Raw genomic sequence first — 12,256 nt, 5'->3', positions numbered from 1 at the left:
AATGCCGTGGACCCCAAGCCCAGCACCCTCGGAGTTAACTTCAGTAATGATTTACCTAATTTAAGCAAAGAGCTTTGATACGAGCACTCCGGCAGAAGGACGGATCCGCGCGGTGTGCTGAGCGAGGCGGCTGTTTTTAGCCCAGCAATAGCACAGCCATCGCTGAGCATCATCTGTTCGTGCTGGATTCCCACTTAGAAAACCAGAACCTCCTTCTATCTGTGCTTCTATCTGGAATTTGATTCTTGGCTAAGAAAGCAGGCTTCCTGACAGTGCTTTAATGCTCACTTGACCCAAATCCAACTTCACTTCATCTTGGCTTCCTCAGTAAGAGTTTTCCCCTCTCTGCTGTGTTTTATATGCTTTCCATGCCCTGACACGACCCCCATTAATTTCAGCGTAAAAAACGTTTGTCTGAAGACAAGAGTTCCTCTGGCTTTTTTCACCTTTTTTTCCTCCGAACCTCTGCTTCTGGGCTAATAAGTTTTTACGAGTTAAGTGATTTCTAGTGACTAATTTGCGAGCCCCGTTCATTATTTCCATGTCGGGATTTTACTGGGGAGGTAAACAAGTAACATTTGTGGCCGTGCAGCCCACGGCCCCATTAGGTCCATTTACCCATTACCTCCGAGCCTGGCTTCTGTTTGCCCCATGTCCTGAGGCCATGGAGAAGGGACATAATGCCTTCCCAGTGCCTGCACCTGGATGGAAGGAAAAAAGGTTATTTTGGGTGCACATGTCTGGATTTGGAGCTTCAGCTGCTTGCTGTGCCCATGAAGCTGGGATGAGCCATGCCACCAGGTCTACCTCTTCCCCAGCCCATTACAGCTGAAGGCCAAGTGTTTTCCCTTTGAAATCAGACAGGCTCTGGGTTGGCCTTGATGGGAGCTGGATACAGCTCCTGGCTCCGTTGTCCCTGCTCTGTTCTGTTTAGCTCCCTTGTACCTAAACATGACCTCACCATGAATCCCACATGAGCCGTAGTTTGGTGACACTTAATCCAGTGGAACTTTACCCATCTTTTGGCCACGGGTTCAGGACCCGTCATGCTGCCATCAGAAAGCTTTTGGGCCTGGGCTGAGAAAAAAAAAAAGAGGAAAAAAAAAAAAAAAAAGAAGGAAAAATCCATCCTGTGCCACTGCTACAGCATCTTGAATACATTTTTCAGAGTGACTGACGCGTCCAAGTATCTTCCACCCAACCACAGCCCTTTCCGCATTTCATCTGCCTTCGGTTCCTGCCCTTTCTGCATGGCTTGGCATTTACACCTCTGCACGGCACTGGGATGAATGCAAACACTCAGGAGCATTAATGGGCTGTGCACGATGCTCAGTGCCACCAAGAGTAGAAACGTGTCCCTCATGGCCAAACAAAGCAGAGCACTCCTGAGGGTGCTGAGCAGGATTCAGATGCTCCCCACTGCTTTGGCAGGGAGAAGGAGCTGGGAAGCTGGCTTTGCTCTCCAGGGAATCCCAACTGGATGGGTCCAGCTGCCCTTGAAACAGCCCTGTCCTGAGCTCCACGTGGCTGGTGGATCCCAGATTTCAGAGCTGCTTTGGGCAGCAAGCAGCAGGCTCAGCTTGGAGCTCTCAGCAATGCCCTGAAAGGAGGTTGGGCTGAGGTGGGGGTCGTCCTCTGCTCCCAGGTAGCAGCGATAGGACGAGAGGTGATGGCCTCAAGTTGCACCAGGGGCTGGTCAGGTTGGATATTAGGAAAAAATTCTTCTCCAAAGAGCAGTGATGCACTGGAATGGGCTGCCCAGGGAGTGCTGGTGGGGTCACCATCCCCAGGGGTGTTCCAGAACCATGGAGGTGTGGCACTGAGGGATATGGTCAGTGGGCATAGTGGGGTGAGTTGGGGTTGCCCTTGGGGATCTCAGAGGACTTTTCCAACCTGAATGATTCAATGACAGCCCCATGGGATATTGTGCTCACAGGTTCTGCCTCTGCTGCCCACCTCCCTGCTGGGCATAAATACCAGAGTTATTCCAATGATTCCACACTTGTTGTGCCTCCGTTTTTTTTGGATGAGAAAATGGCAACAGTATGATTTCCTTCTCCTCTGCCCCTTGGCTTGGTGTTTTATCTCTGGTGTACCAGCCACTTTGGCTGAGCTTATGCAGCTTTGTCACCTTGGAGGTCCAAGGCAGGCAGAAGAGCAGCTCTGGCCTGAATGGGAGTTCAGCACAGAGACAGAGGGCAAAACCTTGATTTGCAAGGTGGTAAAACCTCTAATTTCTTAGGCTTCTATTATTTCTATTCTTTTCTCAAACACCCGATTGCCATGAGCAGGAGAAATGCGTCTGCACAATGCTACTAGCGGGAGCCTGGCATGGCTATGGGTCCTCCCTGAAAACTGAGCAAAAGAATCATGGAATCATAGGATGGTTTGGGTTGGAAGGGACCTTTAAGATCACCTTGTTCCAACCCCCTGCTATAGGCAGGGGCACCTCCCACTAGACCAGGTTGCTCACAATCCCATCCAGCCTGGCCTTGGGGCTGCAAAAATCAGAAGCAAAACTCAGCCTGTTTGGAGGGGCACCATGGGGGAAACACACACGGCATGCAGGTTGTGTGTAAGAATTTGTGCAAATGCCCAGATTTGGAGGAATCCGATGTTCTAAGGAGCAGCGGAGTGGATTTATTGTAAATGGAGAAAGGTGGATAACTGAACTTTCTTTTCAGCAAACGACCTGAAAAACTTGGGGCTGGAGCAGATTAGGAAATTTGGTTTTATTGTTGTGGGGAAAGCAAGAAATCTTTAAGAAATCAAACCAAACTCACAATAATAGAGAAAAGAAAGTTTATTTTTATGTGTTTTTAAGTGTTTATGCGTGTGGGGAATTCAGCAGAGCATTTGGTTTTGACATGAACCGAAAAGTTCCCTTTTCCTTTCAGATTGTGGAACTCTCCTCGACAACCATTACTTAATTAGCCATGACAAAGCACAGCTTCTAATTGTTCACCCTGAAATTGTTTAAAAATGGGTGTGACTCATTGCAAAAGGGGTTTTATGATGGAGAAAGTCTCAGGTTGGGGCACTGACCTCTGCATCTCTCCCCATGCCACCCCAGTGCAATCTTGGTTCCTCTCTGCTGGGAGCTGTAGGAACAAGAGCTGCAGGTTGGGTTTAAGCCTTTGGGCATTTGAGGCTGCTGATCTCTCCCCCTGGACCGTAGACAAAGAGAAGAGAGCTAATTCGGATGTTTTTGGATAACTAAAAGTAGGTGAAAAGTTACCAGTCATCTCGAGTGCATTAAAGAAGTGGGGCTCCTTGGGTTTCTGGCTATGCAAGGTGCATTACTCAAGCTTCGAGTCACTGCTTGTTTCTGGGTTCTCACATAAATCACCATTCCTGGGCAAGGGAGCATTGCTGCTGGGATGACACACGGGGAATGAGACACATGGGGAAGGATGATTTGTCAGGCTCTGTGGCGTTTCCTATCATATTAGGTCATCTAACCATATTAGGTCAGACCAATCAATGAATGCCAGGGTAACACCAGGGTGTGCATATAGCGAGGGATCTGCAGAGAAGCCTCCTTGACTCCAGTGATTTGCAAATCAGGGCATTCATGGAACCAGAGCATCGTGGAGTCATTAAGGTTGGAGAAGACCTCCACGATCACTCGGTCCAGCTGTCAACCCATCGCTACCCTCAGAATCATAGAATCACAGAATCATTCAGGTTGGTGAAGACCTCTAAGATCCCCAAGTCCAACCCCAACCCATCCCCACCATGCCCACTGACCGTGTCCCTCAGTGCCACATCTCCATGGCTCTTGAATTTCAGCAGTGGGTTCACCTCCAAGAACCAGCTTGCCCATTGCTCTGTGCTGATGGAGATGACGACCAGGCCAAGACCTAAACACCAAGACCAGCTTCGCAAACCTCTCACGTGCTGAGGGACGGGTGCTCAGAGGCTGTAACCAGGAGACCCATGCAACGTGTACCACGGTCTTAGATTCTCTCTGCTTCCCCTTGTAGATGGCCTCAGCAAGAAAAGGAGTGCTGGGTAGATGAACGTTGGGTCCAAGCAAGCAGAGACAAAGGGGAAAGGCCCCAGGTGAAAGCTCCTTCCAGCTTGCTGAGCACCACCACGAGACATCACCTCACCAGCCTGCAACTCACCCACCTGGGCAACCCCACACACCTCTGCCCGAGGCAGACAACAGCCTAGGAACAGCCCCTGGGAGGCTGGTATTAAATTTGGAATTTATCAGTAAACGCTATTCTTAGAACCCAGTAGCTGAGCTTGATTTTAATATTTTTTAATACCCCTGGCAGGTAGCCATGGTTAAATCAATCTTGATTTTAAGCTAAATAAAATCGCTGCGCATACGCAGCTGGCTGCTACAAAGCCGTGTTCAGGTTTTTTTTTTTTTACCTTTTCATTATAAAAAATAAAAGCAAAGCCACAAAATGGCTCTTATTAGCGCTTTATGGTTTATATAATATAAAAGTCTTTGCTCATATTTACCCTGGATGGTAAAGGCAGTAATTGTGAACCATGATGGAGGGCTCCTTGCACCTGTAGCCTGAGCTGTCACAGGGGTTCATAACTCAGTACTTTGCCTCCTCTCTTGTCACGAGTGGGGGAAACTGAGGCAAAGGCAGCACCTGGGCTGATGAGATAACACATAGAAGCATTTATGTGTTATTTATTGCTACAGCTCTACAGCTGATGCCCGTCAAACCTGAAAAAGGCAATGGAGCTGCTCTGCTGCCAGGTGATGCTGGTTGTGGAAATGCTTGCTTTCCTCTAAAATGAAGCAAATCAGGGGTGGATCTGCTGATGTGCACCGTGACTGGGGGCTGACTTTGGCCTGTCCATCACCCAGTGGCAGTTAGAGGAGCTTCATTCATCAAGTTCTTCCAGTCTTGCTTTTGCTAAGCTCTCCTCCCCATCCACTTGCAGTAGAGGAAGTTGGGTTGAGTGAATTTCCACCTGAAATGACAATTTCTTGGCTCTTGTCTTTGCGATACAGTTGAGCTGAGTCTCCGGCTCCATTTCTATCCCACCCCTTGTGGAGAGAACATCACCATGACCGTCCCTGGGAGGATTCATCAAGGAAAGCAGCGAGCAGCACAGGTAAGTTCCTTGCTGCTAAGAGCACTAGGGCTGAAACCCTGATGAACGCAGGCACCATTGCCAAATCCCAGCTCTTCCAGCTGGTCAGGAAGGTTATCCAGCCTCAACCCAACCTGGAGCTTCCCACCTGACAAGTTGTAGGTAGGACTAACGAATGCCACCGAGCAGGCCCAGCCTCCCCCAGGACCCTCAAGTCATTTCTTCCACTGCTCGCCGCTCTCACCCTGCGCTACGAAAATAGAAACTTCCACAATGAACTCAACTTTATCCCACTTGTCTGCAAGCCAGGATTTAGGCTGCGCTATAAATTACGAGCCCAAGTCAGCTTGTGCCAGCCCTTAATTTGCGGTAACTTTATCCCATAAATGCCCCCATTGTTCGGTGAGGTGACACTTTTGCTTTCATTTCTATATTTATAACTTGGTTAATATCCCCTTTTACATAAGTTTTCTTGGATAACAAAAGTCAGCTCGCTGCCCTCTTCCTCTCCTTCCCCATCCCACCTCAGCTCTCATCCCGCTGGATAGGAAAAACACTAAAGAGGGAAAGAAAGTGAGCTGCCAAAGAAGAGGTGACTCCAGCCTTGTGGAGAGCATGGCTTTCCTGCGCGGCGATGCAAACGAATGTCCACTGCATATAAAAGTCAACATCACTGGGCATGTACCAATCCAACCAGTGGTCCTTAAACCTTTCCAGCCCTTAGGTTGGGTATTAGGAAACATTTCTTATCGGAGAGAGTGGTCAGGCACTGGACAGGCTGCCCAGGGAGCAGTGGAGTCACCGTCCCTGGTGGTGTTCCAGAACCATGGAGATGTGGCACTGAGGGCCATGGTCAGCGGGCATGGTGGGGGTAGGCTGGGGTTGGGCTTGGGGATTTGAGAGGTCTTTTCCAACCTGAATGGCTCTGTGATTCAAGAGACCGTTAGGAGCCACCTATGGGATGCTTGGTGGCACTGAGGGGTGTATGAGGGCTGTGGTCTCCACTTTGGGCTCAGGAACTGGTTCCAGTTGGGAACGGGGAGAGGCTGAGCCTTCACCCCTCAGCCTTGGTGCTGCAGCTGGTTAAGTGAGCTGGCGTGCCTTCCTCGGAGCTTCACGTGGACCTTGTCTATCTGGCTGGTGACTCAGGGCTGCGGGGGATTTCTGCTGCCCGCAGGACCCTTTCCAAAACCTGAGGACTGCTGGGCTGTGTCAGCAGCCAATGTCAATTTGACATTGATTATTTTAATCCCCTGAAGCAGGCAAGTCCAATAACCCCTCCCAGTGTGATGGAGGCCAGGAGAACGCCCAGGAGGCCCAGGACAGAGCCTGGGTGTTCCACAGCAAAGCCTCTCCCAGCGTGGGAGGCTTGGATCTCTGCTCGAAAGGCGGGAGGCTTGAAATCCACATGGAGGGAAATGCCAACATCTTGTGACTGCTGCTTTGATTTTGCTTGCACCCACCTCTTATCACCGCTCCTTGGTTTCTGCTATGAGGGACTAAAAAGTTTGTGCATCCCATATGCAGAGCCACAGCAGCCAAGGGCTGGCCTGCTGCTTGCAGGTGGGTACCACTCCATCACCTCCTCCAACGCTACGGCCCATCATGAGACGGTGTTCTGCTGCTCTGTCTTGGGGAAATAGGGCACAAGCAATGCTGCTGAGCAGGATGCAAAAGGGAATGGCAGCTTGCCTGCCCCGCTCTCGTGTTTTTGCCACGGGACACATGGAGACACGTCCATGCACCCAACCCTTTGCACAAACACGTGCACAGGGACACAGATGGCTGAGGAGTTAAAGGGTGGCGTCCCGAAGGAGAGGCTGCCTCACCGAAACACATCATTGGCACGGGAGTATTTTTGCCTCCTGACCATTTCTGAATCCAAGATTTTCCTTTCTTCTGGAACAGCTGCTTTAACCTTTCGCAGACCCGAAATACAGCCCGTGCACCAAACGCAGACACAAAGCCATGCACGCTCGCACGAAGCAGATAACGATGACTAAGCCAGGCCATGGCAAAGCCATGAGCAGAAGGGGAGCGCTGACAGATGTGGGAGGCAGAAAGCATTGCTGATTTATTTATTTTTCTTGCTTTAGCAAAAGAGAGAGAATTTATGACCCTTCCCCAGGCCGGAGCTGTCAGGCCTGGGCGACGCCTGTCTGCGTCACCAGTTTGCATTCTGCTTGCAGAGCCCCTTGCCCTGTTGCACCCCAGTCCTTGCTTGTGAGCTTGGACGTTGCTTAAGTCTAACTCTCCCCAGTTCAACATGGCTGTTATGCTGGTTCTTAATGGAGATTTTTCTCCTTGCCATAGCAGAAATGCTCCTGTGGATGCCACCTCTATGGGTGGCATGGGTCTCTCGTGCCTCGTTTACCCTTTCTCAGGAGAGGAGGATGACTCCTACTTCTGATCTATTGACAGAAAGCACTGCGGAAAAGCAAAGTACATTTCCACTCTCTTCTACTGCTTGCTCACTGATGGCACACGTCCTTCCTGTCCAATGACTCACCTCGCTAAGCCAACGAACCGGAGGTACGAGCCTCACCGCGGAAGATAATTTGGAATTAATTCCCTGCGATGACTCTTATTACTAAACCCTTTCGATGGGCTTTGCGCTCATTGCCTCTTCCAGGTGCGTTAGCAAACGAGAAAACGAGGTGCTTGTTGGGGGAATGAAGAGGGACAGTAGGGGAAGAACCAGTCAGCAGCGTGTTCTGGAAGGCTTTGGAAGCCCTACAGCAGGGCAGCCTCCACTGCCGCTTCCATCGTTCAAGAGCTGCTTCTTGCCCTGGCTGGGTTCTTATTTTAGTTAAACTGCAAGGGAGCAATTTGCGGAACGCTTCATCAGGGCTCAAGCATCTGTGAGTTCCTGAGAGCCTTCAGACAACGTTGCTGGCGTTTATTTTTAACTAAGTGAGTCAGGGCAGCTCATGACAACTCTCCTTGTGCATCTAGCTCTGGCTGCCCGCTGCCCGGGGGATGGGTTCCCCGTGGGGTCCTGCAGCACTGAGGGTGCATCACTACGCCCTTCCCTCTGCTCGTAACCACCAGACAGGGAGAGTCCCTGCCCTGTACCAGCCTGGAGTGGAAGAGGGTGGACAGATCCTTCTGTGGGATGGATGGGTTTTGTGAGCCCAAGCTCCACACCCAGCTCTGTGCGTGCTTTCTTTGACTTGTTGTCTCTCAATCCCACCTGAAGACATTCAGGTTTAGCTGTGTTCATGGCACCCACCCTCTGCAGGTAAGGGGAGGTGAGGGCAGAGGCAGGAGAGCCTGGGGAGCAGTTCAGCCCACCAGAGAGAGGTGGAGTCCATTGCATGACCCAGATCTTAATTTGCAAATTGGCCTCTCTTGCCACTTGCCTTTCCTTCCCCTAGTTGATCCTCGCAGGTTATGGAGGTGCTCAAGCTCTCAAAGAAGGCTTTGTGCTTCCAAGCAGCTTCCTTCGTGCTGAGAGCAGCTCCCTCACAGGAGTGTCCCAGTGATCCCCCTGAAGGTATTAATTGATTCTCATTATGAGAGATTCTCATAATGGCTCTCATTAGGGATTTGGTCAAACAGAAAGCCCCCCCAAACCTCCTGTGGGATGTTGGGCGTCTCTCCCATCCTCCATATTTCCAGCTTCTTCTCGCAGACACAGTTTGCTGGAAGGAATTTACTGCTATAATGATGAAAAGCCATTGAAATCCCAAGTGGAATGGAACTGGATAGGATGGAATAATACCCTGGGAGTCCAGGAGGCAGGCACAAGGAGATGCCTGTGTTGATGCCATTCTGCTGTCTTCTCCTATCCCACTGTTCCTGATTTCTGCTCTGCTTTGGCCTCTCTGGCTTCTGGTAGGTAGTGGTAGGACAAGGGGAATGGAGCTTGGTGATCCTTGGGATCCCTTCGAACCCAAGCCATTCTACGATTCTCTGATGATTCTCTCTCCTCTCCTTGTCCTCCAGCTCTGCAGCCTCCTCCCTCTCCAAAATCCCACAGCCTCCAACGCACACAAGGTAGTGCCATAGGGTGGGTGTTACCCACCACTGGAAACCCGGTGTACATGTAGACGCAGTCACATGAACCCATGGAAACCCCATCTCCCCAGGGCTCCCTTAAACACCCCAGACCTCCATCATCAGCAACAAACCCCACATTGCATCTCCCATCTCTGGGTCACGGTGGGGAGGTGGTCGGGAACCAAACAGAAACAAAACCCAAACCCAACGAAGCCACTCGAGAGGCAGAGCTGCTGGCGGAGTTCAGCAGAATGTTCTCGGGTAACAGCAAGGTTAGTTGCTCCCCCGGGGCAGGTGGGTTTGCTTACTTACTATTAGTTTCATACTAGAAAAAACATTTACTGGAATTTTTAGTGAATTATGCTCAGACGTGCCTGTGGTCAGTGCCCCGTCTCACCGGGTTGGTGTTACCGTGGCACAAAGGAAAACAAGCTTTCCAGGGCTTCCTCTGGTCAATAAAAAAAAGCCATAAATGAAATATATGGGGCAAAACTGATAAGCGTGGAGCAAACACGGCTTTGTTCAGTGACCCACTGTCCAGCTCTCTTCCTCCCTCTTCCCCACTCATTTGATGGGCACGAGGAAGGCTAGCGCAATGCTCCATGGTTGATGAAGTCAACGATGCTGTAAGTACTGAAGGTTCAGATGTCCCCATTTTGGAGCTGATGTCCCCATGAGCTGCTCCAAATCCAGATGGATAGCTCAGAATGGAGGAATTTCACAGGTGTGAGGCAGCAGGTGATGGAGTCTCCATGCAGGCCAGTGGGCAGTTGGCCATGGCTATAGGGTGAATTTATGGGAGCCTAACGCAGCGGGTCCCCAGCCCAGATGAAGTTTCTTGAAGCTGGTGTGAAATGGATAAATAAAAGAGAAACTCTCTGTGCTGGGTCGGTGGGGTCACAGGAGCCCACAGCAAATTCAGTATGGTTGTTTCCACAGCAGGAACCAACTGTTGGAACATGAAGCTCCGAGGAGCTTGGTCGTGCCCTGCTGGAAGCCCTCCTGGCACTGGTGCTGTCCTGGAGTATGAGGTCCCCACGGCCATTGGCTGCCTTGGTGAGGTCAACGCAATGCCCATCAACTGTAAGCTGGTGGTGGGAGAGGGCTTCAAGGTCCTGCTTAACCACTGCACTCAACTTAATGCCTAAATTACCCTCAAATTAAAGATCCAGATTTGGATCTTGGGCTCTGACTCATGTATGTTTTTAAGAAACTGATGCCGGTACTGAACATTTGGATCCAATAAATCCCAGGGGCTGAGGATCTGCCTCAGACAGAGCCTGTTTGCTGGCATTCTGCTGAATGGTGTGCATCATCCTGTTGATGCATTCCTGTCTGGATGTGGTGCCCGACATCCCCTGGGTGGGATGTCACCCTGCTTCGACCCCATTTTAAGACCTAAGTACTGCCAGGATGAGTCCGAAGTCCCCACCTTTGTGTGCTGGGACTGTGGGATCAGATCACACCTCTTGATGTTCCTGTCTGAAAAACCAATGCTCAGCCCCTGCACAGAGGGGATGGAGCGACCTTTCCCTGCTCACTGCAGGGAGAAACAGATGCAGAACACAAGAGCCCAGGCACTTCACTTTGCTACTGACTCCCTGAGTGATTGTGGTTAAATCTCTTCACTTTTTCCATGCCCTCATGAAAAGTGAATCACAGAAGACTGAGGAGGAGGAATGAAGTGGGGTTCAGGAAACTCAGATTCCTTGTACTTTATTATTTATTTAATTTATGTTTGTGTTATTTCGTCTTTTCTCGTATCTCGAACCTCATATATCTTATATCTATCATGGAATCATACCTTACCTTATTTGACCGTCTTATTTTCTTTCACTGCTGTCCTCCCCTGCACAGAGCTTCCTGCTCCTCTGTTTCCTGCCTTGTGAGGGCTGGTGATGGCACTGTCCTTGGTGGATGGGGTAAGTGAAGGCGACTTCTGGCCACATAAAGGGCCCAAATCTCCACCATGGCTGCAGGGCTTCCTAGGGAGAAGAGATTCCTTCCCCTTCCCCTTCCCATACTGAATTCTAGCACGTATTGTGGCATCTTTGGGGGGTTTCTTTTCATAAAGGAAATAAAGGGAACAACAAAGCCCTGCTGTAATACATTGCCCACCTCTGCCCAAGATTCTCTTTGCATTCCCTGTAGCAAATTGGGCTTTCCGGCAAGGAGGGAAGGGGTAGGAGGAAAAGGGGTATGCAAAGTGGGAGAGGCACAGCTGTGTCTGCAAACACATGTCCTGCATGACTGGGGATGCATGGCTGGAATGCAAAGCCCATTTCCCCAGGCTGGATGCTGAGATAGCTGCACGCTGCCAAGAAAGGAACTTCAGAAGCTGAAGGGAGCGTTGGGCCTTTTACTGCCACTATTTTCCACTGCATTGGGTTGTGGATTTGGCAGCTTTTGGGGGAACTGGAGCTCTCCCCTTGGCCAGAGAACAGCAAGCACCCATGCAGGTCCCCAGCACGGTCCCTTCCATGGAGGTGAGCAGGATGGCTTCGAGGTGTGCAGAGCTCCATGCACCATGGCCCAGCTTCCCCCTTAGCATACGGCCAAATCCATATTCTCAATCCCCCATCAGCAAATGAGCCAATAGCCTGAGTTACAGCCTGAGATTCCTCCTTAGAAAAACAGATTCAACACGTATTTATAGTTATTAAATATTTGGTTAACTCTTGTTGGAGGCTCCATGAGGATTCGAACACTTGTGATTCCACCGGGCTCCACCTCTCTGTTCCAGTGACATCAATGGGGATTATTCTGTTCTTGTCGTTTAGATTGCTGTGCCATCTATGGCTGCAAATAATCCGTGCAACTTGTTCCCATCCAGCACAATTTCACACTGCACAAGTGAGACGGGGACTATCGTATTGTCAAGAACTCTCTGAGCTCTCCCTTCCCTGGGGCTATTTGGACTTTCGCAGGTTTTTACATTTGGTTTTGCAATCAAGAGAAACTTAATTAAAAAAAAAAAAAGAACGAAATAAAGAAAGGGAGAAGATGAAGAAAAAAAATCAGGTGGGAACTTTCAATCCCTCCCTCGCCAGACTGGCTGCGTGAGCACGAGATGAATTAGCCCTGGACCCAGCCATGCCCCTCCACATCTGTAACGCATCCATGGGTGCAGCTGCCACACTGCAGCACACCTTTGATCCCCAGGGCCGGCTCACAACGCTGTGCA

The 12,256-nt window shown here is 50.3% G+C and overlaps 1 long non-coding RNA gene across 1 annotated transcript; it reads left to right on the top strand.

Annotated features, from left to right (window-relative positions):
• Nucleotides 4,816-11,990, top strand: LOC110398643. Its single transcript, XR_002438518.1, has 4 exons — nucleotides 4,816-5,091; nucleotides 10,012-10,128; nucleotides 10,930-10,994; nucleotides 11,853-11,990. It is a non-coding gene; the product is annotated as an uncharacterized LOC110398643 (long non-coding RNA).

This window comes from Numida meleagris, chromosome 4 (genome assembly GCF_002078875.1).
Source record: "Numida meleagris isolate 19003 breed g44 Domestic line chromosome 4, NumMel1.0, whole genome shotgun sequence".
In the NCBI taxonomy this organism is placed as follows: Eukaryota; Metazoa; Chordata; class Aves; order Galliformes; family Numididae; genus Numida; species Numida meleagris.
This window is presented reverse-complemented; position numbering and strand designations above follow the sequence as displayed.